Source organism: Bos grunniens, chromosome 8 (assembly GCF_055505025.1).
Source record: "Bos grunniens cultivar Pamir isolate PY7600 chromosome 8, Bosgru_T2T1.0, whole genome shotgun sequence".
Classification (NCBI taxonomy): domain Eukaryota; kingdom Metazoa; phylum Chordata; class Mammalia; order Artiodactyla; family Bovidae; genus Bos; species Bos grunniens.
The window spans coordinates 89,363,260-89,388,889 of NC_141172.1; the positions used below are offsets into that span (position 1 = coordinate 89,363,260).

A 25,630-nucleotide genomic window follows, 5' to 3' on the forward strand; every position below is an offset into this window, starting at 1 on the left:
ACCACGAGGCGCACACACACTATAGCTGTTCCATTTTGGAAATTAAAAACCTACGGCACCAAAATTAAAACAGCTCGCAAGTGGGCTGCAAGAAGTACTACTGAGATATATTTCTTATTTTAAAAATAAACACAGGGACTTCCCTGGTGGTCCAGTGGTTAAAATTCTGCACTTTCACTGCAGGGGCATGGGTTCAATCTCTGGTAGGTGAACTACGATCCCACACGCCACACGGTGTGGCCCACAAACCAAACAAAAATTAAAAACATAGATGGTGCCCGTAAAGGAAAAGAACACCGCAAAAAAAAAAAAAAAAATCAATGACACAGCGCTGTTGTCTCCAAAAGGTTAAGAAATGAATGTTTCACATTTTCAGATGTAAAATTAAGTAATAAACACAAAGCAGAAGTTACATATCAAAATATTTGCTGCCAGCTGCTATCACCAAACAGTGCTATTTATAAATTCCTAAAGCTGCTTAAGCAAAAGTGCCATGTTCCAAAGAAGTCTCAACACCAATGCAAAAGTACACAGGAACATTAAAGGCCAAACACATCATGTGTACGCTGAAGTTTGGGCTGCCAGCAAGGGTCTTAAAGTTGTCATCATAGAGGGTTCAGAGTGTAGGGGGGGAATTTATGTTAACACAAATATTTATATGAAAAATGACATATGGCTAAAATCTGAATAGGACCTAAACATTAAATAAAAAATAATTTTCTTAAGATATTGCAGATACAAAGAAGAACACCCAAATCTTAAGTGTTATGATGCCTGCAATTTACTGCAACTTTCAAATGGCTCAACAAAAAATATTAGTAGAGCAAAACGTTAGCAAATGAAATCTCAATGGAGAACATACAGGCATAATTAAGCTATAGTTTTAACCTTTCAACGTAGAGGAAATTTCATTTTAAAAGCCTGGGGGACGGGGAACAGCAGAGAGAGGACAACAGCAGAGTTTGGAACGAGTGGCAATAGCACGGCTTACCACGTACAACAGTCTGCAGCTTACTTCCTAAGATGGGGTTTGTTTTTTAATAGATTAAGAAAAGGTGGCAAAGTATTTGCAACTCCTGAATCTGGATGGCAAGTATACAGATGTTCAAAAGCCTGTTTCAACTTTTCTATGTTTGAAAATTTTCACAATAAATGGTAAGAGAGAAAAAGAGTCAATAGTTTCAGATTTTATAAATCTGGAAAGAAAAAGCATCGGTTTACAACTTAGAACCTTTCTAAGTACCTAAAAGAATTTACTAGAAAGTCCAGTCACAAATCTTTCAATGGATGGCAGGTAAAACCAGCACTCTAGGTCTCTGGTGCTGACATCCCTTTGGCTAAAACTTTGAGGTTAAAATGAAGGGCTCAATGGATTAAAGATCTAAACATAAGACCAGAAACTATAAAACTCCTAGAGGAGAACATAGGCAAAACACTCTCTGACATACATCACAGCAGGATCCTCTATGACCCACCTCCCAGAATATTGGAAATCAAAGCAAAAATAAACAAATGGGACCTAATTAAACTTAAATCTGCACAACAAAGGAAAGCTATAAGCAAGGTGAAAAGACAGCCTTCAGAATGGGAGAAAATAATAGCAAATGAAGCAACTGACAAACAACTCATCTCAAAAATATACAAGCAACTCCTACAGCTCAATTCCAGAAAAATAAATGACCCAATCAAAAAATGGGCCAAAGAACTAAATAGACATTTCTCCAAAGAAGACATACAGATAGCTAACAAACACATGAAAAGATGCTCAACATCACTCATTATAAGAGATATGCAAATCAAAACCACTATGAGGTACCATTTCACACCAGTCAGAATGGCTGTGATCCAAAAGTCTACAAGCAATAAATACTGGAGAGGGTGTGGAGAAAGGGGAACCCTCTTACACTGTTGGTGGGAGTGCAAACTAGTACAGCGACTATGGAGAACAGTGTGAAGATTCCTTAAAAACCTGGAACTAGAACCGCCTTGTGATCCAGCAATCCCACTGCTGGGCATACACACTGAGGAAACCAGAAGGGAAAGGGACACGTGTACCCCAATGTTCATCGCAGCACTGTTTAAAATAGCCAGGACATGGAAGCAACCTAGATGTCCATCAGCAGATGAATGGATAAGAAAGCTATGGTACATATACACAATGGAGTATTACTCAGCCATTAAAAAGAATACATTTGAATCAGTTCTAATGAGGTGGATGAAACTGGAGCCTATTATACAGAGTGAAGTAAGCCAGAAAGAAAAACACCAATACAGTATACTAATGCATATTTATGGAATTTAGAAAGATGGTAACAATAACCCTGTATATGAGACAGCAAAAGAAACACTGATGTATAGAACAGTCTTTTGGACTCTGTGGGAGAGGGAGAGGGTGGGATGATTTGGGAGAATGGCATTGAAACATGTATAATATCATATATGAAACAAGTCGCCAGTCCAGGTTCGATGCACGATACTGGATGCTTGGGGCTGGTGCACTGGGATGATGACCCAGAGGGATGGTATGGGGAGGGAGGAGGGAGGAGGGTTCAGGATGGGGAACACATGTATACCTGTGGCGGATTCATTTTGATATATGGCAAAACCAATACAATATTGTAAAGTTTAAAAATAAAATAAAATTTTAAAAAAATAATAATAAAATGAAGGGCTCAATTTGAACGCAACATCATTAACTACCCAGTGTTTGGCTACAGTATATACCAAGAGTATATTTGGAAGGCCTTCAGAGCCCCAAACTATCAATATAAAGAAAACCATTAAACAGTCTAAATCACTAGACATCTAGACACCAAGTTCTAATATAAGAGCTCTTAAGCATGGACAAACTTCACAAGTACCATGAACTTGGACAAGGGAAAAATTCTATCTTCATTTTCCTTTGACTTCCATCATGTGTATGAAACCACAATATTATTTGAGTATCCCTGACTTTCTCAAACAATAGAAATCACAGATCTTTCCAACCCCCACTGCATATGTTACAGATCTCAAAATAGCTTTAAAGCTCATCCACTACTTCTAAATTAAGTTACATGCCCTGCCACAGAACAGACATGACCAGAGCCATCAGGGTATTAGTCATCAAACTATGAAAACAGAATTGGTGACTGCTGTAAAACAAAGAGTTTGGCTGGCCTTCGTCCCAGTTCCTAGGAAGTACCTTCTAAATCCTTGGAATGTACTTAGTAACAGGAGTGCTTTTGATTTATGATCCCCTAGATAGTTTGTGCTAACAAGATGACTCACCAAAAAGATCAACTAGGGGATTAGAGAATTGGGATTTTGAATCCCCTGACAGCAGTCAATTTTCAAGGAGAGAAGCTAAAGATTGGGCTCAACCTTATGGCCAATGATTCAATCACCCATGCTTACATAACAAAGCCCCAGTAAATACTTTGGACAGCCAATCTTCCCTGGTCAGCAATACTCCAGCCCTACACACCGTTACATATCCATGTGCAGGACAGTGATACTCCTGACTCCACCAAAGAAAACTGGATGATCCCCACCCAGATTATTACAGACCTCGTCCTGTGTGTTTCTTCTTTTGGGTGGTCATGGGGATTTGGATCCTTTTCTGCTATAATGAAACTGTAGCATTTTCCTGAGTTCTATGAGTTCTTCTAGTAAATTCTCAAATCTGAGGTGGTCATGGGAATCCCTGACTTTGTAACCCAGGTGGTCAGAAATGTGGATGGCTTGTGGACCAAGTTTATTGCTGGTGTCTGCAGTGAGGGTAGTTTTATGGAGGACAATGCTTCAGCCTGTAAAGTGTAGCCTCACTCTGAGCAGCTAGCGTCTTAGGATTATATGCACTGACCCACACATCTATAATGCTCTCCTGTATTCCCTATCATCAATTATTTATGGCTCAATATGCTACAGTCCATGGGGTGGCAGAGTCAGACACAACTGAATGACTGAATAACCAACAACAAATGTGAAAGGTCAAAGGCCACCTCAATTCACTCTCTGATGAACATCAAGAACTACCATTTCCGTACCTTAAAATATAAAAACTGTTTACCTATATGTCTTATCTGCCACATAATACAGAAACAAAAAAGCACTATTACTAAAGTTTTAATATTTTAGTTAACTATTTAGATGTTTAAATTTATTTCTCCTTTGCTCCCTTGTATTTAACTTACTGTATTCAGAAACATTCTGAGAAGGTATCCATAGGTTTCGCCAGACTGCCAAAAGACCCATGACAAAACCACTCCTGCCTAAAACCACTGGCAAAAAAACAGCTCCGAATCTTCGGTGTGTCTCTACAAGGACACACAGGAATCACTGTGAGGAGCAGACAATCCTGGTAGTGACGGACTAGAGTCACTGTGACGGACTGGTGACTTAGACCACTCACCTGAGAGCTAGAATAGTAACATAAAATCTGGAAGAACAACACTAACAAAAACTATCGGGAACCAGGGTTTCTTATAGGAATGGTTAATTCCAGGTAAAGGGGAGGAAATACATGAAGAGCTTGGAACATCTTGCGCATACCAGAAGCCAGGAAGTTATCCAACTTAAGAAGGTATCACTGGAGTGGTGTCACAGAGACAAAGGGGGTTCTTTTACATTATTTTCTTGACTGTTATATCATTCACCCTCTGTATCTAAGTTGCACATCCACAGATTCAACCTACCTTAGATAAAGAATATTCAAGGGAAAAAAATTTCAGAAAGTTCCCCCATGGCACTGGTAACTACTTACACAGCTTTTATGTTGCATTTGCAACCATTTATGCAGTACTTATGTTGCATTTGGTATTACAAATAATTTAGAAATGACACAGTATATGGGAGGATGTGCAGAGGTTACATGCAAAAACTATGTCATTTTATGGAAGAGACTTGAGCATCCATGGCTTTCTTCAGGGGATTCTAGAATCAATCCCCCGCAAATACTGAGGAACAACTGTATATGACTGAAAATGTCCACAGGCCAAAACTTGAACACACACACTGACACATACCCTAATCAAATGCTTGCAGGTATCAAAGAATTTTAAGATAGTGCTTCCAGAGGTAGGGCCTTGAGAGGTAAACCCCAATTTGCAACCACTTTTATCCCTGAGGGTAACAGCCAAATGTTTGGGCAGCTAAAGGTAACAACTTTGCAAGGTGAGGGGCCAAAGGCCAGAACCCAGGGACTACCAAAGGAAGGAGGGGGCTAGTATATCCATCTCTCTGTAAGATGAAATCCTGAACTGCTCTTGGGATCTGAGGGAATGGTAGGTAAGAAACCTAGCTGCAACTCATCTCTACCTTAAAACTTAACTGAGATTATCCTAAACCACCTAATCCCTCAGATGTCTGGCACAGCAAGCATAAATCCTCTCCAGGAATACCATCCCAGAGCCCAAATTATCTCAAACAATTTAAAAAATATAATCTAATACATGTGCAACCATGTAAGTTAACCCACAAAGAGACAAAATAAAAACAAGCTGCAACAACAAACAACAACAACCAAAAAAAGCAAGACCCACTAATGTCTAAATAGCCTCTTGATGAAAGTGAAATAGAATGAAAAAGTTGGCTTAAAGCTCAACATTCAGAAAACGAAGATCATGGCATCCAGTCCCATCACTTCATGGGAAACAGATGGGGAAACAGTGGACACATGGCTGACTTTATTTTTCTGGCTCCAAAATCAGTGCAAATGGTGATTCCAGCCCTGAAATTAAAATACACTTGCTCCTTGGAAGGAAAGTTATGATCAACCTAGACAGCACAATAAAAAGCTTTGCCAACAAAGGTCCGTCTAGTCAAGGCTATGGTTTTTCCAGTGGTCATGTACGGATGTGAGAGTTGGACTATAAAGAAGGCAGAGTGCCAAAGAATTGATGCTTTTGAACTGTGGTGTTGGAGAAGACTCCTGAGAGTCTCTTGGATTGCAAGGAGATCCAACCAGTCCATCCTAAAGGAGATCAGTCCTGGGTGTCCATTGGTGAGACTGATGTTGGAGCTGAAACTCCAATACTTTGAGTTTTGAAATTCCAATACTTCTCATCAGCCACCTGATAAGAAGAGCTAACTCATTTGAAAAGACCCTGATGCTGGGAAAGATTGAGGGAAGGAGGAGAAGGGAACAACAGAAGATGAGATGGTTGGAGAGCATCACCGACTCGATGGACATGAGTTTGAGTGAACTCCGGGAGTTGGTAATGGACAGGGAGGCCTGGCGTGCTGCGGTTCATGGGGTCACAAAGAGTTGGACATGACTAAACTGAACTGAACTGGGCTGCCGGCTATTGCAGTTACAAAATTATCCTTTAAAGTAAGTTATGGGAGGAAGGCTACAGGAATAAATAACTAAATGAAAAAACATCTGCAACTATCACATTCAAAGTGATTAAAAATGAAATATAAAACTCTGGTAGAAAACTACTACAGAATCAGATTTTCCAGAAGTGAAAAAACACAGTAAACTCAATGGACAGATTATCAGTAAGCTAGTTTCGTTAAAAATTAGTGAACAAAGGGAGATCAGAAAAAATATCAAGAATGAAGCATGCAAAGGGTAAATAAAACATCAGGAAAATCTCACAAGTATTTTAATGGCGTGGAGGGTTGGGAGACAGGGCAGCAGAAATACATTAAAAAACAATGACTGCAAACGTCTCAAAAGAATAAAAAGCATTACCACAGATTCAGTAAGACCTGTAAACACAAAATATAAATTAAAAAATACATAAAATACAAAATATAAATACAAAAATTACAAAATATACACACACAAAATATAAATTAAAAAAAAATCACAAAAACTGTTCAAAACGAAAGACCAAATAAATAAATAAAAAGCATGAAGTAAAAAAGAGTCTATCCATGACAGCAAATACTAAACTGACAGTTTACTTAATAAAAAAAATAAATAAAAGCTGAAAATGTAATTCAGTAAGTTCTTTCAACACCTTAGAAGAAAACTGACAAGTTAAAACTCTATACATATCAAAAATATCCTTCAAAAAGAAAAATCAATTTGAGATATTTTTAAACTAACACAAACTCATAGAATTCACTATGAGGAGTCACACAACAGGGGAGAAACAAAGACTGCTCTTCAGGCAGAAGGAAAACGAAACTGGACTTGGACTGACTGGAATTACAGCAAGGAATGAAGAGCAATGAAAAGGGTTAAGGTAAATGGCCAGTACTAGGGGAACTCCCTGGAGGTCCAGGGGTCAGGACGTTGCCCTCCAATGCAGGGGACATGCATTGACCCCTGGTCACTGAACTAAGATCCCACCACTCGCTGGAACTAGTGAGGCTGCACGCCACAAGTGGAGAAAAGTCCACAGGCAGTTACGAAGAGCCCGCCTGCGGCAGCAAAGATTCCACATGCAGCAACCAAGATCTGACATTGTCAAATGAGGGGTTTTTAAAAACAATAAATAAATGGTGATTACTGGACAAATTAATAATGTATAAGATAAAATATACACAGTTAAAATAGCATCAACTGAGCTACATAAGTGAAAATAAAATAAATGGAGTTTCAGCGTCCACAAAGAGGGGGAAATAACCAAACGTTAGATTTTGACAAGTCAACGATCCGTGTTTTAAGTAACCTTGAGGTTAGCAGAGTTAAAAAAAAAAAAAAGACATCCAAAAAACTGAGGAAAAGACATAGAACAGATACAATAAACAGAGAACACAAGAACACATTTAAACCCACTGGAGAAGGAAATGGCAACCCACTCCAGTATTCTTGTCTGGAGAATCCCAAGGACGGAGGAGCCTGGTGGGCTACAGTCCATGGCGTTGCAAAGAGTCAGACACGACTGAGCAACTTCACTTTCATGTTAGTCATTTTGTTAAATATCAATAGACCAAACACTCCAGTTACAAGAAATATTGTCAGACTAGATTTTTTAAATCCCAGCTATGTATTGTTGACAACAGAAAAATAGAAAATATGCAGAAAGACTGCAAATACAAGTTAAAAAAATTAAAAGGCACACACTATACCAACTAATCAGAGAAAAGATAATGCAATTACATTAATATTAAGCTAATCGAACTTTACCTCTAATACTACTTTTGCCTTAAAGGACACATTATTTTAAAAGACTCAGTGGTGAGGAAAATATACAATGCTAAACATGTATGCACCTAGTAACATAACCACAAAATAGATAAAGCAAAAATTATCATTAAGGAGAAACAGACAAATGCAAAATAAGCATACCAATACATTTCTCTTGATAACCAATACAACCAGCAAACCGAAGGGATAAAAGGACAAGAAGAATTTAACACAACTAGCAAAGCTGAACTAACAAATATAAAACACTGCATCCAACAAAGTTCAAGCATGTTCTTTCCAAGCACACACAGGTCATCTACAAAAACTGATCAAAGGAGTGGTGTGGCGCATAGCAGCAGAAAGAATGTGCTCGCCCACACTACTCCACATCTGTGGTAGCAGCAGCAGCGTCCATGATCTAGTTGCCAACAAGGAGCTCTCTGTCAGCGCGCAGGAGCTACACACTCTCCAGGTGAGCAGCCAGGAGACAGTCGCCCAGATCAAGGCTCATGTATGTAGTCTCACTGGAGAGCACTGCTCCAAAGGATCAAGTCCTGCTCCTGGCAGGCACGCCCGGAGAGGATGAGGTTACCCTGGGCCAGTGTGGGTTAGAGGTTCTGGGCACTCTGGAAGTAGCCAGCCTCATGGTTGGTCCATGGTTCCCTGGCCCCTGCTGGGAAAGTAAGGGTCAGACTCTGAAGGTGCCAAACAAGACGAAAAGAAGACAGACTGGGCCAAGAAGCCTATGCAGTAGAACCAGCACTTTGTCAGTGTTGTGCCCACTTTGGGCAAGAAGGGCCCCAGTGCCAACTCTCAAGTCCTCCATAACCTTGGCTTTCTCTAATAAAGCCACTTAGCCCAATCATTAAAAAAAAAAAAAAACTTGATCAGATTATATGTCAGGCCATAAAGCAAGCTTCAAAAAATGTCATAAGCTTTTAATTATATAGTATTCTGCTGCTGCTGCTGCTAAGTCACTTCAGTCATGTCCGACTCTGTGCGACCCCATTGACGGCAGCCCACCAAGCTTCCCCGTCCCTGGGATTCTCCAGGCAAGAACACTGGAGTGGGTTGCCATTTCCTTCTCCAATGCATGAAAGTGAAAAGTGAAAGTGAAGTCAGTCGGGTCCGACTCTATCGACCCCATGGACTGCAGCCTACCAGGCTCCTCCGTCCATGGGATTTTCTAGGCAAAAGTACTGGAGTGGGGTGCCATTGCATTCTCCATAGTATTCTGACCACAAAGGAATCAAAACAGAAATCAGAAAAAAGCACACAGAATACAGAAGATTCTTAGAGCAAAGAAACTATTCTGTATGTAATTGTAATGGTGGATACACATTACAAATGTAAAGGTTCACAGACTATATAAAACCAAGAGTGAACCCTGGTGGTCCAGTGACTAATACTCCATGTTCCCAACACACACAGCCCAGCTTTGGTTCCTAGTCAGCGAAGTAGTAATAGATCCCACATGCCACAACTGAGAGTTAGCATGACACAACTAAAGACCAGGCACGCATCGCTGAGAACAGAAGGTCCCGCATGCCACAACTAAAACCTCGCACAGCCAAATAAACAAACAAGTATATTTTAAAAAGAGTGAACCCTATGTGACCTTGGATGACAATGATGTCAACGTAGGTTCATCCACCCTAACAAATGTACAATCTGGTACAGGATGTTGCCAACAGGAGAGGCTGTGCTTGTGTGGGATCAGGGGATACAGGGAACTCTGTACTTTCTACTCAGTATTGCTGTGAACCTAAAGCTGCCCTTAAAAATAAAAGTGTATTTGGAAATAAGGGAAAAAAAAAGTTTACCTGACGGGCTAGGTTAATGAGTATGCTATGATTGCAAACAACTCTCAAAATCTTAGTTGCTTAAAACCAAAGAAACTCCCACTTCCTGCCTTCTTCCTCTTTTCTCCACTCTTGCCCCCCACATCCTCAGCTCTCAGTTTGCTCTAGACACATAAAGACCTGCACTGCAAGAAGCTCCACTTGTAAACAGGATCACTGGCAAAAGGAAGGGAATACGGGAAATCTCACCACTGCTCTTAAAGCCTGTGACAAGTCTCTTCAGCTCACACTGCACTGGCCAAGACAAATCACATGACTACTTAACTTCAGAGGCAGAAACTAAAAGCAAAAATACTGCCACACGCTCTCAGAAAAGATTTAAACTTAATACTGGTGAGGATGTGGAGTCACAAGAATGCATTCACCAGAAAAGAAACTGATAGGTATACCCACACTGGATGTTCGTCATTATCTAATACTGAACATAGGCATAAAAGACCCAACAATTCTACTAAGTCTACCCAACAGAAAAGCAATCAAGAAACCTGAATGTTCAGAGCACATCCACTTACACAAACCACGTGACACTCATGAAATGAGCCTCCTGGATCACTTAATATGGGGAGCTGCTCGGTTCTAAATCCATCACGGCCCTTGCCCCAGACCAATACTTCCCACAGGGTGTTCTAGCCAATGACTGGCCATAGGCAGGATGCTTAAGAATGGCCATTTCAGCAGGACAAGGGACTTCTCTGGTCCCATCTTTGGCTAGAGGACATGTCACTGGCCTTGCTAAAACTTTCTTAGAACAGCACTTAAGTCCTAAGTTACCAGACATTCTCTTCAATTTCTTCCTCCTCCACATGCATCAGACCTGCAAGGGGCTGTTCACTCTCTCACAAGTATTTCTCCCAATACTGCAAAATCTAATCCGAACTTCCTTTCTTGTCCTTGGGAGGAAGTGAACAGTTTCAAAGTGGGAACAACCTAATATTTTACAGCAGGAGAATGAACAGCCATGGATAATACATGAGTAAATCATTACATGCATAAACAAACCACAACTATACATGACCTTGTGAATGAAATGAATGACAAAAATGAGTAACAATTGCATGGGTAATGTGTCACAAACCACAGATTTGTAATTACTTCTGTACTTTCAGTATATTTCACTGAAAAAAAAAAAAAAGGCAAGACTCTGAAAAGTCAACTGTCCTTAAACCAAAACAGGAATTGGCTACTTACTATTAATCAGATACAACCACTATGGAGAACAGTGTGGAGGATCCTTAAATAACTAAGAATAAAAGTATCATCCGTGTGTGCTCAGTCATGCCTGACTCCTTGCACCCCCGTGGACTGCAGCCCACCAGGCTCCTCTATCCATGAAATTTTCCAGGCAAGAATATCCGAGTGGGTTGCCATTTCCTCCTCCAGAGGATCTTCCTGACCCAGAGATCGAACCAGTGTTTCCTGAGTTTCCCACATTAGTAGGCAGGTTCTTTACCGCAGAGCCAGCTGGGAAGCCCAAAGGTGATGCTGAGGGTGATGGGGGCCAAAGGAAAAAGTAATTCCTTCCTCTTTTTCTCCCTCCCTCTCTCCCGCTTCTTACCTTCACCTTAGTATTCATTTGAGTAAAGACATCAATACAACTCTCAAAACTACCATATATGACTCAGCAATCCCACTACTGGGCATACTCCCTGAGAAAATCATAATTCAAAAGGACACATGTACCCCAATGTTCACAGCAGCACTGTTTACAACAGCAAGGATGTGGAAGCAATTTTGATGTCTGTTGACAGATGAATGGATAAAGATGTGGTGCATATATACAATGGAATATTACTCAGCAGCCATAGAAAGGAACAAAATTGGGTCATTTGTAGTGACGTGGATGAACCTAGAATCTGTCATACAACAGAGGGAAGTTAGAAAAACAAATATCATGTATACATGGAATATACATGCAATCTAGAAAAATGGTACTGAGGAACCAAATTGCAGTACAGGAACAAAGATGCAGATGTAGAGGATGGACTTTGAGTGGGAGGTGGGGGTGGATTGAGAGAGTGGCGCTGACATATACACACTACCATCTGTAAAACAGCTAGCTACTGAGAGGCTTCCGCAGAGCACAGGAAGCTTGTCTTTGAGTTCTGGGATGACCTAGAGGGGTGGGACGCAGGGGATGGGAGGGAGGCTCAAGAGAGAGCGGATGTATGCAGTTATAGCTGATGCACGCTTTTGCATAGCAGAAACACAACACTGTAAAGCAACTACACTCCAATTAAAAAATGATAAAATAAAAAGAGTATAAGCAATTTATATTTCTTCAGTGAAGCCACTTTCCAAAAAGATTCTACCAAATTATAGTCCCACAGTTATGTAAATTATTTATTTATTTAAAGCTAATGCATTTTAGGTGAACACTACTTTATGGACTAAAACTTGTGGTGAAGACTATTTATAAAGGGAAAGCACATAAGATTGCTTTTATCTTTTACTGAGTCCATTTAAAAGATTCATGAGATTAGATCTGATAGAGTGCCTGATGAACTATGGACAGAGGTTTGTGGCATTGTACAGGAGGCAGGGATCAAGACCATCCCCAAGAAAAAGAAATGCAAAAAGGCAAACTGGCTGTCTGAGGAGGCCTTACAAATAGCTGTGAAAACAAGAGAAGCAAAAAGCAAAGGAGAAAAGGAAAGATATATCCATTTGAATGCAGAGTTCCAAAGAACAGCAAGGAGAGATAAGAAAGCCTTCCTCAGTGATTTCTGCAAAGAAACAGAGGAAGACAATAGAATGGGAAAGACGAAAGATCTCTTCAAGAAAATTAGATACCAAGGGAACATTTCATGCAAAGATGGACTCAATAAAGGACAGACATGTCATGGACCTAACAGAAGCAGAAGATACTAAGAAGAGGTGACAAGAATACACAGAAGAACTGTACAAAAAAGATCTTCACAACCCAGATAATCACGATGGTGTGATTACTCACCTAGAGCCAGACATCCTGGAATGTGAAGTCAAGTGGGCCTTAGGAATCATCACTATGAACAAAGCTAGTGGAGGTGATGGAATTCCAGTTGAGCTATTTCAAATTCTAAAAGATGATGCTGTGAAAGTGCTGCACTCAATATGCTAGTAAATTTGGAAAACTCAGCAGTGGTCACAGGACTGGAAAAGGTCAGTTTTCATTCCAATACTTTGGAAAAGCAAGGCCAAAGAATGCTCAAACTACCCCACAATTGCACTCATCTCACACGCTAGTGAAGTAATGCTTGGAGAATTCTCCAAGCCAGACTTCAACAGTACCGCATGAACCGTGAACTTTCAGATGTTCAAGCTGGTTTTAAAAAAGGCAGAGGAACCAGAGATCAAATTGCCAACATCCGCTGGATCATCGAAAAAGCAAGAGAGTTCCAGATAAACATCTATTTCTGCTTTACTGACTATGCCAAAGCCTTTGACTTTGTGGATCACAACAAACTGTAGAAAATTCTGAAAGAGATGGGAATACCAGAGCACCTGACCTGCCTCTTGAAAAATCTGCATGCAGGTCAGGAAGCAACAGTTAGAAATGGGCATGGAACAACAGACTGATTCCAAATAGGAAAAGGAGTATGTCAAGGCTGTATACTGTCACCCTGCTTATTTAACATATATGCAGGGTACATCATTAGAAATGCTGGGCTAGAGGAAGCACAAGCTGGAATCAAGATTGCCAGGAGAAATATCAATAACCTCAGATATGCAGATGACACCACCCTTATGGCAGAAAGTAAAGAAGAATTAAAGAGCCTCTTAATGAAGTGAAAGAGGAGAGTGAAAAAGTTGGCTTAAAGCTTAACATTCAGAAAACTAAGATCATGGCATCCGGTCCCATCACTTGATGGCAAACAGATAGAGCAACAGTGTCAGACTTTATTTTGGGGGGCTCCAAAATCACTGCAGATGGTGACTGCAGCCATGTAATTAAAAGACGCTTACTTCTTGGAAGAAAAGTTATGACCAACCTAGATAGCATATTAAAAAGAAGAGACATTACTTTGCGAACAAAGGTCCATCTAGTCAAAGCTATGGTTTTTCCAGTTGTCATGTATGGATGTGAGAGTTGGGACTATAAAGAAAGCTGAGCACCAAAGAATTGATGCTTTTGAACTGTGGGGTTGGAGAAGACTCTCGAGAGTCCCTTGGACTGCAAGAAGATCCAACCAGTCCATCCTAACGGAAATCAGTCCTGAATATTCATTGGAAGGACTGATGTTGAAGCTGAAACTCCAATACTTTGGCCACCTGATGTGAAGAACTGACTCGTTTGAAAAGACCCTGATGCTGTGAATGGTTGAAGGCGGGAGGAGAAGGGGATGACAGAGGGTGAGGTGGTTGGATGGCATCACCGACTCAATGGACATGAGTTTGAGTAAACTCCGGGAGTTAGTGATGGACAGGGAGGCCTGGCGTGCTGCAGTCCATGAGGTCACAAAGAGTCAGACACAACTGAGCAACTGAATTGAACTGAGTCCGTTTAAAGAAAAACTTTTTAAGATTATACAAAAATACCAGAGTCACCAAAAATTACCTATTATAACCCAATGATTAATTTTCTAAATAAAAAAGACCATTTAACAGACCTGACAGCCCAAGATGGAACTGTCACCACAGCATTTACAGATCCCAGTTCAGTGTCCTGTCCACATCAATAAATTTGGCCTAACCCAACTTTACATTCCCTCCAGCATCATCTCACACCCTTAACATCCATTCCCACAATTATTCCCCAGGCAAACTCTTGGAGGGTAGGTCTACCTCTTCATGAATCACACTTTGCACCTCATCCTTTGGGGCCTTCTGGGAGGATTCTAGGTGAAGCCAAATGCAGGTTTTTCAGGCAAACAGAGATTAAGTTCAGACAGGGGATGAAAAGGCTGCTTCTACTGGCAAAGGTAACCCAACAGAATTTAGGTCTTCAAGATCTCCAGCTAAATCAGAAACTGACCATATGTCTCTAATCCAATTTTCAGGATTCCACTCCTAACCAATCCAAGTTCTCACCTACTAACAGGGAATTCAATTTGCAGTTTTAGGGCAGCACAGAAACTTTCAGGTTCCTTATGGGAACCCTCACTGGGAATTTAAAACCCTGAGCTCATCATTTTGCTTTGTAATGTTTTACCTTGGCTAGGCTAAACTGCATTCCCAGGCTTTCCCTTGTATTTGCTTCAGGACTGGGTGGGCTACAGAGAGACTACCATGCCACAGACGGAGGGCGCATCTGGCAGGACATCTGCACTCACTAACTCCCCATCTGCCTCACTGATGCGAGGCTGCAACAGCTTCTCTACCTTCCCCCAGGCTCCCTGAGTCTCTGTCTCCTGAGCCAATGTGTGTGGTCAGCTCCAAGACAAAGGCCCAGCTCTTTCTGGATGCCCACACACCAGTGTCAGAAGCAACACAACTGACACAGCTTTCCATCTGTCTTGCTGTGGCTTCCAGTCTGTCTTCTTCCCCAAGGCACTTCCACCTTTCTTTCTCAAATTCTTGTCCTATGGACTACAAGTCTAGCATGAGGCACACAAGCTGCATCGCCAGCTCCTACACTGTATTAACTGAGATCTCTGAAAAAGACTATCTGACAGACTCCTGGAGAGGAAACCACACATTTAACCACACAGCCTCAATCTGCCTTTGGACAATGCTAGCTAGGGCCCAGGGGACGTGAGCTCTCAGAACCCAAGAACTGAGCTAAGGACCAGAAAAGTATTGATGGACAAAAACAATTAAGAATCTCTGCTCTCATGAAGCTCAGCCTTTTTGAGAAAACAAAAACTCATTAAATCATGTGAACAAATGTAACCCTGTAATTTTGATAAGCACTTGGGAAGGACAGCAATGTCTCTAATGTAAGGACTTGACGAAAGTCAAGAAAAAACTTCAAAATCTTCAGAAAATTGATGGTTACTGCAAGCAAGTGATGGATATATTGAGATTCTCTATTCTACCTTTATTATAAAATTTACAAACACTTTCATTAAAACAGCTTTCATCAGAAAGTGAGGCTTGAGACAAGGAAAGGAGACTAAGAAGAAGTGAAATTTGGACAGAAAAGCATTCCAGGAAGAGGGAAAGAACAAGGGCCAGGCTCCCTAATGGCAGAGATGACTATACCTGATCAAATACAAAACAATATATCAAACGTTATTCATTGCAATAATTTTTTAACAGCAGAATATAAACATTATACATATACTTAGAAAATGAACTACAAGCACAAAAGAGTACATACCAAGAATATAGAAGTGTATATGAAGTGATCTCCAGAATACATTAGGTAAAAAGGAAGAAACAACAGTGTATACAAGCTTTTTGGAAACAAAAGCACGTACAAACTTTTTTTTAAGAAAAGCAGGTAAAAAAATGTTTCCTTACATTGCAAAAATAAGTGGAAAAATAAACCAGAAATAAAAATAGAGCATGAGGAGAAGAGTTTAGAGATAGGAAAAGAAGGCAGAATGTGAACACACCTTTATAATGCAGCTTTGACTCTGGAACTATATAAATGTTTTACACACTGAAAAAAATGCGTTTAGAAAAACATTAAAGCAATCCTTAAATGTTAGGGATTTCATTCAAATAAACCAAACTAATAATCAAATTGATTACAAAATCAGAAAGAAAATGTCTTCAAATAATTCCATAATTCAGAATGTAAACATTTTTAAAACAAAGGGAATAAAATAGAAAACCTACAATCATTCAACTGTTAAAAAGTTTTTGAACTATTATGCTTATACTGTAGGATAAAGGAAAGTAATTAAAGTTGATAAGAATGCAAATTTTTAACATTAGAGAAGGATAAACCCAAAGTAAAAACCCTATGAAGTTAAATGTGAACTGGAACTAGCAACACAAAATCAAAACTAGTATTTCCCAAGTCCGGCCAATGACAGCAAGGGCATCTCAAAGGCAATAAGGACACACAGCACTAGATTTTGGTATCTAAACTCCACTGCCTGCTAAGAAGAGCTGAAAGAACTGGTTGATAGATATTGGGCAGAAAAAGCATAAAGTCAGTCTCAGACATCGTGTAACATGAGCAAGAAACAGTTCAAAGGTTAACAGGGTCACATCCAAGGCAAGAAACTAGTTTGAAAGCACCAAGCCATGACCAAACTAGGATAAGGTGAGGAAAAAGAATGATGACTACTTGATTAAGACACACAATACATAAAATTCCATAGGTCCACAGTGATCCTAAAGGAGAGAAAGCAAAAGGAAATACACAATAACAAATCAACCCTGTACACAGGGAAAAGAACATTCTTAGCCTTGTGTCAAGACCTAAAACTCATACTAGGAATATTAATTTAGATATGATTAGTTAATATATGGATAAGTAAGTCATACAGACTTAAATTGAAGAAAGTGGGGAAAACCACTAGGCCATTCAGGCATGACCTAAATCAAATTCCTTATGATTATACCGTGAAGTGAGAAATAGATTTAAGGGACTAGATCTGATAGAGTGCCTGATGAACTATGGACAGAGGTTCCTGACATTGTACAGGAGACAAGGATCAAGACCATCTCCATGAAAAAGAAACGCAAAAAAGCAAAATGGCTGTCTGAGGAGGGCTTACAAATAGCTGTGAAAAGAGAAGCAAAAAGCAAAGGAGAAAAGGAAAGATATAAGCATCTGAATGCAGAGTTTCAAAGAATAGCAAGGGATAAGAAAGCCTTCCTCATGGATCAATGCAAAGAAATAGAGGAAAACAACAGAAGGGGAAAGACAAGAGATCTCTTCAAGAAAATAAGAGATACCAAGGGAACATTTCATGCAAAGATGGGCTCAATAAAGGACAGAAATGGTATGGACCTAACAGAAGCAGAAGATAGAAAAGGTGGCAAGAATACACAGAAGAACTATACAAAAAAGAGCTTCACAACCCAGATAATCACGATGGTATGATCACTCACCTAGAGCCAGACAAGCTGGAATGGGAAGTCAAGTGGGCCTTAGAAAGCATCACTACGAACAAGGCTAGTGGAGGTGATGGAATTCCAGTTGAGCTATTCCAAATCCTGAAAGATGATGCTGTGAAAGTGCTGCACTCAATATGCCAGCAAATTTGGAAAGCTCAGCAACGGCCACAGGACTGGAAAAGGTCAGTTTTCATTCCAATCCATAAGAAAGGCAATGCCAAAGAATGCTCAAACTACCACACAATTGCACTCATCTCATACACTAGCAAAGTAATGCTCAAAATTCTCCAAGCCAGGCTTCAACAGTACGTGAACTGTGGAATTTCAGATGTTTAAGCTGGTTTTAGAAAAGGCAGAGGAACCAGAGATTAAATGGTCAACATCCACTGGATCACTGAAAAAGCAAGAGAGTTCCAGAAAAACACCTATTTCTGCTTTATTGACTATGCCAAAGCCTTTGACTGTGTGGATCACAATAAACTGTGGAAAATTCTGAAAGAGATGGGAGTACCAGACCACCGGACCTGCCTCTTGAGAAACCTATATGCAGGTCAGGAAGCAACAGTTAGAACTGGACATGGAACAACAGACTGGTTCCAAATAGGAAAAGGAGTATGTCAAGGCTGTATACTGTCACCCTGCTTATTTAACTTATATGCAGAGTACATCATGAGAAACGCTGGGCTGGAAAAAGTACAAGCTGGAATCAAGAATGCCGGGAGAAATATCAATAACCTCAGATATGCCGGAGAAGGCAATGGCACCCCACTCCAGTACTCTTGCCTGAAAAATCCCATGGACAGAGGACCCTGGTGGGCTGCAGTCCATGGGGTCGCTAAAGAGTCAGAAACGACTGAGCGACTTCACTTTCACTTTTCACTTTCATGCACTGGAGAAGGCAATGGCAACCCACTCCAGTGTTCTTGCCTGGAGAATTCCAGGGACGCGGGAGCCTGGTGGGCTACCGCCTATGGGGTCGCACAGAGTCGGACACGACTGAAGCAACTTAGCATTAGCAGCAGATATGCAGATGACACCACCCTTATGGCAGAAAGTGAAGAGGAACTAAAAACCCTCTTGATGAAAGTGAAAGAGGAGAGTGAAAAAGTTGGCTTAAAGCTCAACATTCAGAAAATGAAGATTATGGCATCTGGTTCCATGACTTCATGGCAGATAGATGGGGAAACAGTGGAAACAGTGTCAGACTTTAATTTTGGGGGCTCCAAAATCACTGCAGATGGTGATTGCAGCCATGAAATTAAAAGACGCTTCCTCCTTGGAAGCAAAGTTATGACCAACCTAGATAGCATATAGAAAAGCAGAGACATTACTTTGCCAACAAAGGTCTGTCTAGTCAAGGCTAGGGTTTTTCCAGTGGTCATGTATGGATGTGAGAGTTGGACTGTGAAGAAAGCTGAGCGCCGAAGAATTGATGCTTTTGAACTGTGGTGTTGATGCTTTTGAACTGTGGTGTTGGAGAAGACTCTTGAGAGTCCCTTGGACTGCCAGGAGATCCAACCAGTCCATCCTAAAGGAGATCAGTCCTGGGTGTTCATTGGAAGGACTGATGCTGAAGCTGAAAGTCCAATACTTTGGCTACCTCATGCGAAGAGTTGATTCATTGGAAAAGACCCTGATGTTGGGAGGGATTGGGGGCAGGAGGAGAAAGGGACGACAGAGGATGAGATGGTTGGATGGCATCACTGACTCAATGGACATGGGTTTGGGTGGACTCCAGGAGTTGGTGATGGACAGGGAGGCGTGCTGTGATTCATGGACAGGACTGAGCGACTGAACTGAACTGAATTGAACTGAGGTCATATAGACATACATGTCTGTAATTACATAGACCATCTATAAATAAATATGTAGATCATTTGCAGACAGGACCAAATATTAAACCTAAGTTATATGGATGTAACTATAAGCAAGCTGAACAACAAATATAAGCAAACAAATATAATCTAAGTTTAAAAAATTGTCCTGCCTCTTATTACTACAATCTAAAAACATTTCAAGTGGTATTCAAATATTTCATTAGTCTCTTTATTTACTCTCTCAACATATGGATAAAACAATATCTATGATGAATTGATGCTCCCCACCCCCAAAAAAATCAACACATTTAACATTTTAGTGTCTCCAGACAAATTGCCTTTGCTTCAAATTACTTTATCCTTATTCAACAGGTTAGACTCTTGTAAACTTGAGCTGGAACACTGGTAGATTCCTTCAATCCATCTTTCAGAAGGTTTAATGTCTTTCAATGGCTCCCCGCACCCACCCACCACCACCACCCTCTGAATAAAACAGCAACCACCTTAATGTGATATGTTCAATTATTTAAAATCTGGCCCCAAATTCATTCCTAGACAGACTGATCATGTCAAACTTAAGTGTGTCAGCAGTTGTATGATCAATACCTACAGGGAACTTATGATATCCAGAAGCCCTAGGAATCACTCACATGGGAATAACAGATAACACAGGAAAACTTTTGATTGTAATGGTCTGACACTCATCATGACTCCGCTCCTGTTGTTCCTTCATCTAGACTGCTTTCCTCTAACCTATATTCTTAACCCTGCAGGAACATCACCTTCTCTCCATATGCCTGGGTATCTTCCCTACCAAGCTGTAAGGTCTCGAAGGGCACATCTTCATGTATCATGCCCACATCTGACTTATGGCAATTTTAAAGCCAAAAAATAAGCACCCAATAAAGATTTAATTAAAAATTTAGTAGACGACAAGCACAACTAAGCAACCTATTGTCGAAAAAAGAATGCTAGTAACTATAGCAAAGTTCAAAAGCATGAAGAAGAAGGAAATCAACAATGACTGGCACAGCTGCTGCATTTCAGGAACTGTACTGGGAACTCTACACATCCATTTCATTTAACTACTGTAATAGCCTTACATGATAGGCTTCATCCCAGTTTACAGTTGAGGAATAGCGCTTAGAAGGGCTATGTGATCAACCAGGTATGTGGCTTTGGACCAGTAAGGAGTGGGGTTGGATTTCAACCCAGACTCTTCAGAGTTGAAGGCCATTCAATCTCCACATCCAACTCCAGAGTTCACATCTTTTTCACAATGGATTCCCCATTTCCAATTTCTTTTTGTTCAAAGGAAAGAAAAAAAAACACAATTAAGCATCTAATAAATATAAGGGAGTATTTCCATGACATATATTTTTCTCAACAAATTAGAATTCTGCTAATTCAAAAGAAATATCCAACAACACTGTTATTTTTAATCTCTGCAATAATCCACCATAATTCTTCCAGAACAGCAGTATCATTTTTATGTGTTTCTAACATACCAGAGGAAAAAATGCTAACAATTAAGGAGTACAGCCAATGGAGTTTATCTGTATACAACCAGATAAGTCATTGGGAAGAGAGAACACTGCATAATTAAATTTCTTCTAGTTAAGATTTCAAATTAATAGCTCAATTATATCATATCAATACCGTTAAGAGTCAAATTTGAGGTACTCTTTCCCACAGGATGCACAAGCAAACAAAAATCACATCAACCTCCCACTCCATGATTTATGAGAGTGGTACCATTACCTGTAAGGACACCAATGACCAACATTTCGCCATTACCTAGATTTCATGAGTGTTACTACATGTTACACTAAAAACAACAAACTATATAAGGTCAAATATGGAAAACAATGTTGGTATTATTTCTCAGCACCACTAACCGGATACTGTGAATTGTTACCCTGGGGGAAAAGGAAAAGAACATAGCACTGTTTCCCAAACTAAGGTGACCAAAGACTCCTTTGATTTTCCTGTAGCATTTCTTAGCATGAGTGTCACAAAGAATACCACCTTAAACGCTGCTTCATATATATACTCAAAACAAAGTAAATATTATGACTGGGTTCTAAACTAGTAAATAAAGAAACTACTATCAAAACTCTGGGGATCATCTAAAATCTTAAAAAAAAAACAAACTCTAAGTTAATCATAGAGATTGACTGAAGGTCTCTTTCCTTAACTCATTTCTCAGAATTTTGAAGTAACCATTTTGCTACTCAAAGAAATTCTATTTTCTCACAAGAAACACACACCTACTATCGACGATTCTGACAAACATTTAACGACCTTTGCATGCAATTATCAAGTCAAATCCCGTGAACACAGGGGCCTGGTAGGTTAGTCCAGGAGGTCACAAAAAGAGTCGGACTCGACTTAGCTGCTCAACAACAAACCAAGTCTGATGATAAAGGTTCTATAAATTGTTAGCTACAATTTTCTGGTATTTGCCTCTTACCCAAGAATTGGGGGAAGGGCAGAAGTTTCCTCATCTCACTTGACCCTCATCTGAAATTTCACAGCCTCTTAAAAGTTCACAACCTCTAAGAACGTTAACAGACTCAATCTGTCCTGGTATATACACCCTCAAGTACAGGTTTAGTTTTCATTTCCTAACAAAGGTATGTAGAAAGCAATTACTGTACTCTCCATCAATCCCTTCAGACCGCAGAATTCCTTCCAGAAAATTCCAACAGAAGTTATATAGGAATTCGCATTTGGGGAGGTATGTCGTCTTTGGCAGAAGTCAGGTTATACAGCGCAATCCTTTAACACTTAAAGGTACTGAGGGTTGCTTTCTGACGTACAGCAGATCTGTATTTGCTACTTCAACATGCATGGAAAACCCTCTCCAAAACCAGGAATCCCAACCCACAAATCATAAAAAAAGCAAATAAGCGTGAAGCAACTGCGTAAACAGATTTGGGGTGCTTATTTCTAGGCATTTATGGCTGAGGCCATCACTAAAATTCAATCCGGTAAAGTCGACAACGCATCCCCAACAGGAAAGATGAACAGAGCCAACCGTAGGCACTGCGCAGTTTCCGCGCCGTGCGATTAATCTCAGCAAATGCTTGCGGAATGCGCTCAAGGTCACTCGTGATGAAAAAGAAAACTGTGTGTGTGTGTGTGTTTGAGTGTGCGTGTGCAGAAACGCCCGCCGTCGGCTAGTCCCGCGCAGAGCTGCCCAGGGCGCGTGGACAAGCAGCCAAGGGGGCGGGGGAATTGAGGGGGGGTTACCGAGATACCCGAAAAACCACCTTCTCCGCCAAGCCCACTGCTGCAGAACCCCGGCAACCACCCGGGAGGTTACGCCGTCGTAGGTACACAGCCCTGGGTAGGAGAGCAACGCCAGGCCTCCGGAGGGTCCCAATCTTGGAGAACCCCCTCCCCTTTCAGTGGTCCGGTTCCAGCGCCCCTCGAGCTACGGAGACCAGTCCTCCTTCCCACCCCCACCTCCTTCCACCCTCCGCCCCAGCCCCTCCCACGCCCCGAGGGCCGTTCCCCTCCCCCCTGACATCCCCTCCCACCACCCGGGGGTCCAGCCCCCACCCCCGCCCCAGGGGACTCCTACACCGCCCCCTCAGGCCCCGAGGGTCTCATTCCTTCCTCCCCCGCCCAGGCCGGGTTATGCAACACTCACCCGCCCCGCCCCCCCGCCAGCGCCCGCCGCATTGCCCCCCCTCCCCGGGCCCAGCCACCCCGCGCCCCCCGCCCGCTCGAGTGCCGAGGCCTCCCAAACAAAGCGCGCGGGGCTGGCCGGCCGGGCCGGGGGCGGCGGCCATGTTGGCGGGGGCGGTGAACAAAGGCGCGCGGCCCGAGCCCGAGGCCCCCGCCCGAAGCCCGGCCGGCAGGGGGCGCTGTACAGGCGCCGCCCGCCGCCCGGACAATGCGCCGCGGCCCGCTGCTCCCTGGGCGCCACCGCCCCTCAACGCGCCCCGCCCGCGGCCCCGCTGCGGCGCCCGCTCCCCGGCGCTGCACAGGCCTCACCTGCTGGCCTCCTAGGCCGCCGTCTGCAGCCCTTGGGCCCTGCCGTCCCGCGCCGCGATCCCGCCCCGGCCCGACCGAGCCAGACGGCGCCGCCCCGCCCCCGCTCCGCTCCGCGGCCGCCGCCGCCCGCCCCCGACCGCACGGCGCACGCGCACTGCGTCCGCCGACTGCACCGGCAGCACCGCCCGGCCCCGGCCCGACGGGCCGTATTGCGCAGGCGCTCCAGCTGGAGGGAGGGGCCTAGAGGACAGAGGGCGGGGCCTGGCGGCAGGACTCGCCTGGAGGCTGCTCACCTGGCGGCGGGGCGGGACCGAATAAAGGAGGGCCTGGAGGTGGGGCGGGGCCTGGTGGTGCTGCAGGGAGGGGCCTGGCACCACTCACCTGGTAGCCAAGCACAGCGGACTAGGGCCTGGCGCCGGGGTGGGGCCTGGCAGCTGGGAGGGGCCAGGCGCGGCTCTCACCTGGGGGCGGGGCCTGGCTGGGTCCCAGCTGCGCTCCGAGAGGCGGCATTAAGGGCCCAAAGGCCCGGCGGCCGGGGACGGCGCGAATTGCGCCGGAAGTCTGGCATCCTTAGAAGTTTCGTTTTCGCGCGGTGGGAGGGTTTTCACCGACTGACTGATCCTCCCTGTCCTTGAATTTAAGCAGCAAGTCGACCTGCGTTGCACGCGCCGCCCCTTTGGAAGAAGCGGAATACAGTGACACGGCCATCCGCTGACAGAGCTGTGGTGGCCGAGGAAACGCAGCACTCAGCGCTGAGGGCTTCCCAATCGGGCCCCACCGCCGCACTGCGCCACCGCGGCCGAAATTCGGGTCTCGCCCATTCACCTGCCCTACGTGGCGGGGGAGGACGAGCTTTGCAGCACTTGACGACGCACTCCCTCCTTGTCCGTATTCCGCCCCCTCCACAAACTGGCCAACTCGCTCGGCCTTCCACAGAAGTCAGGAGCCAGGCATTCTCACGGTCACTCGCTAACTTGTTTGCCTTCTGTTTCACCCAAGACGCCCTTTGCGTGTCAGGTTGGTTGTTTGCAGGAAGAGGGGGAGAGGAAGGAAGAGTCCGGAACAGTTTTGACTCCTTCGGAGTGCAATACCCACAGGCTGTACCCGGAGTCTGAATCCCCCTACCCCGCACCCCATCCTGGAGCTGTACCTGCTTCAGTCCCAAGACTGGCGCTCGCCTCTCCCCTCGTCCTCATACCCCCTCAACTCTCGCCCAGCAGTTCCCTCCCCCACTGGCCCGGTGCCGTCCCTTCCCCAACCCCACCACCACCCGGGCGTCCAGAGAGTCACTTGGCGGACGTGGTTCCTAGAATGCGAAAAGCTTCGTAATAAACCGCCTGCCCGAATGTTGTCGGGTCAAATGACAGTCGTATTATTGGAAAGCGCTCTCTACACCGTAACCTGCAGCCCAATTGTCGCTTAGCATTGCTCTGTGGGATTTTGCTGGCACCTTTTTCTTCCAAGTAAGAGTGATACGTGCCTGTTGAAACAAAGTGCTCATCTCAGATGACACACTTGGCAAGAACTGCAAGTTCACAGGCCAACTAGAGGACCAATTTAGATACAGATATACAAAAGTGTGTCACTGTACTTACCAAGGAGAAAGCGTCGGGAAATTAATTTTCCACAATGTTCAGTGTTTATAACCCAGACGGTAGTGGGAAGGGAGAAATTTCCCTCTTGAGTTCTTATGCAGTGGACTAATGACAAAATTGACACAAGACAGATTAGCAGGAGAAAAACAAATTTGAATGCATGCACGTATAGGTCTCATAGAAATTGGATCTATGAGGTGGCCAAAGCAGGCAGATTTTATACTTTTTAGACAAAAAATAAATTTGTGAGGAGTTGACAAGATAGGGTTGGGATGCACAATTAGTGAAAAATCTAAACAGAAATTGGGCTTAGGATAGTAAATTTTAAATTAACAAGGTTTGTTTATACAG

General features: G+C 42.8%; 1 protein-coding gene, 1 long non-coding RNA gene and 1 pseudogene across 5 annotated transcripts in view; 2 read left to right on the forward strand and 1 right to left on the reverse strand.

Annotated features, from left to right (window-relative positions):
- Window positions 1-23,824, reverse strand: part of SPIN1 (spindlin 1) — an 81,717-nt gene extending 57,893 nt beyond the window's left edge. For 2 of the 4 annotated variants that reach the window (XM_086315669.1, XM_086315668.1), the window contains exon 1: window positions 23,685-23,824. The gene's annotated coding sequence lies outside the window, so the exon portion shown is untranslated. Of the gene's footprint in view, window positions 1-20,782; window positions 22,602-22,954; window positions 23,167-23,684 lie in introns of those variants that run through there. The other 2 variants (XM_086315671.1, XM_086315670.1) reach the window with 2 other exon arrangements.
- LOC147367652 (ubiquitin-like FUBI-ribosomal protein eS30 fusion protein pseudogene) lies at window positions 8,330-8,940 on the forward strand (annotated as a pseudogene).
- An 11-nt stretch (window positions 23,825-23,835) lies between the features above and the next one.
- Window positions 23,836-25,045, forward strand: LOC147367653 (uncharacterized). Its single transcript, XR_015131946.1, has 2 exons — window positions 23,836-24,016; window positions 24,330-25,045. It is a non-coding gene; the product is annotated as an uncharacterized LOC147367653 (long non-coding RNA).
- The last annotated feature ends 585 nt before the right edge of the window (window positions 25,046-25,630 follow it).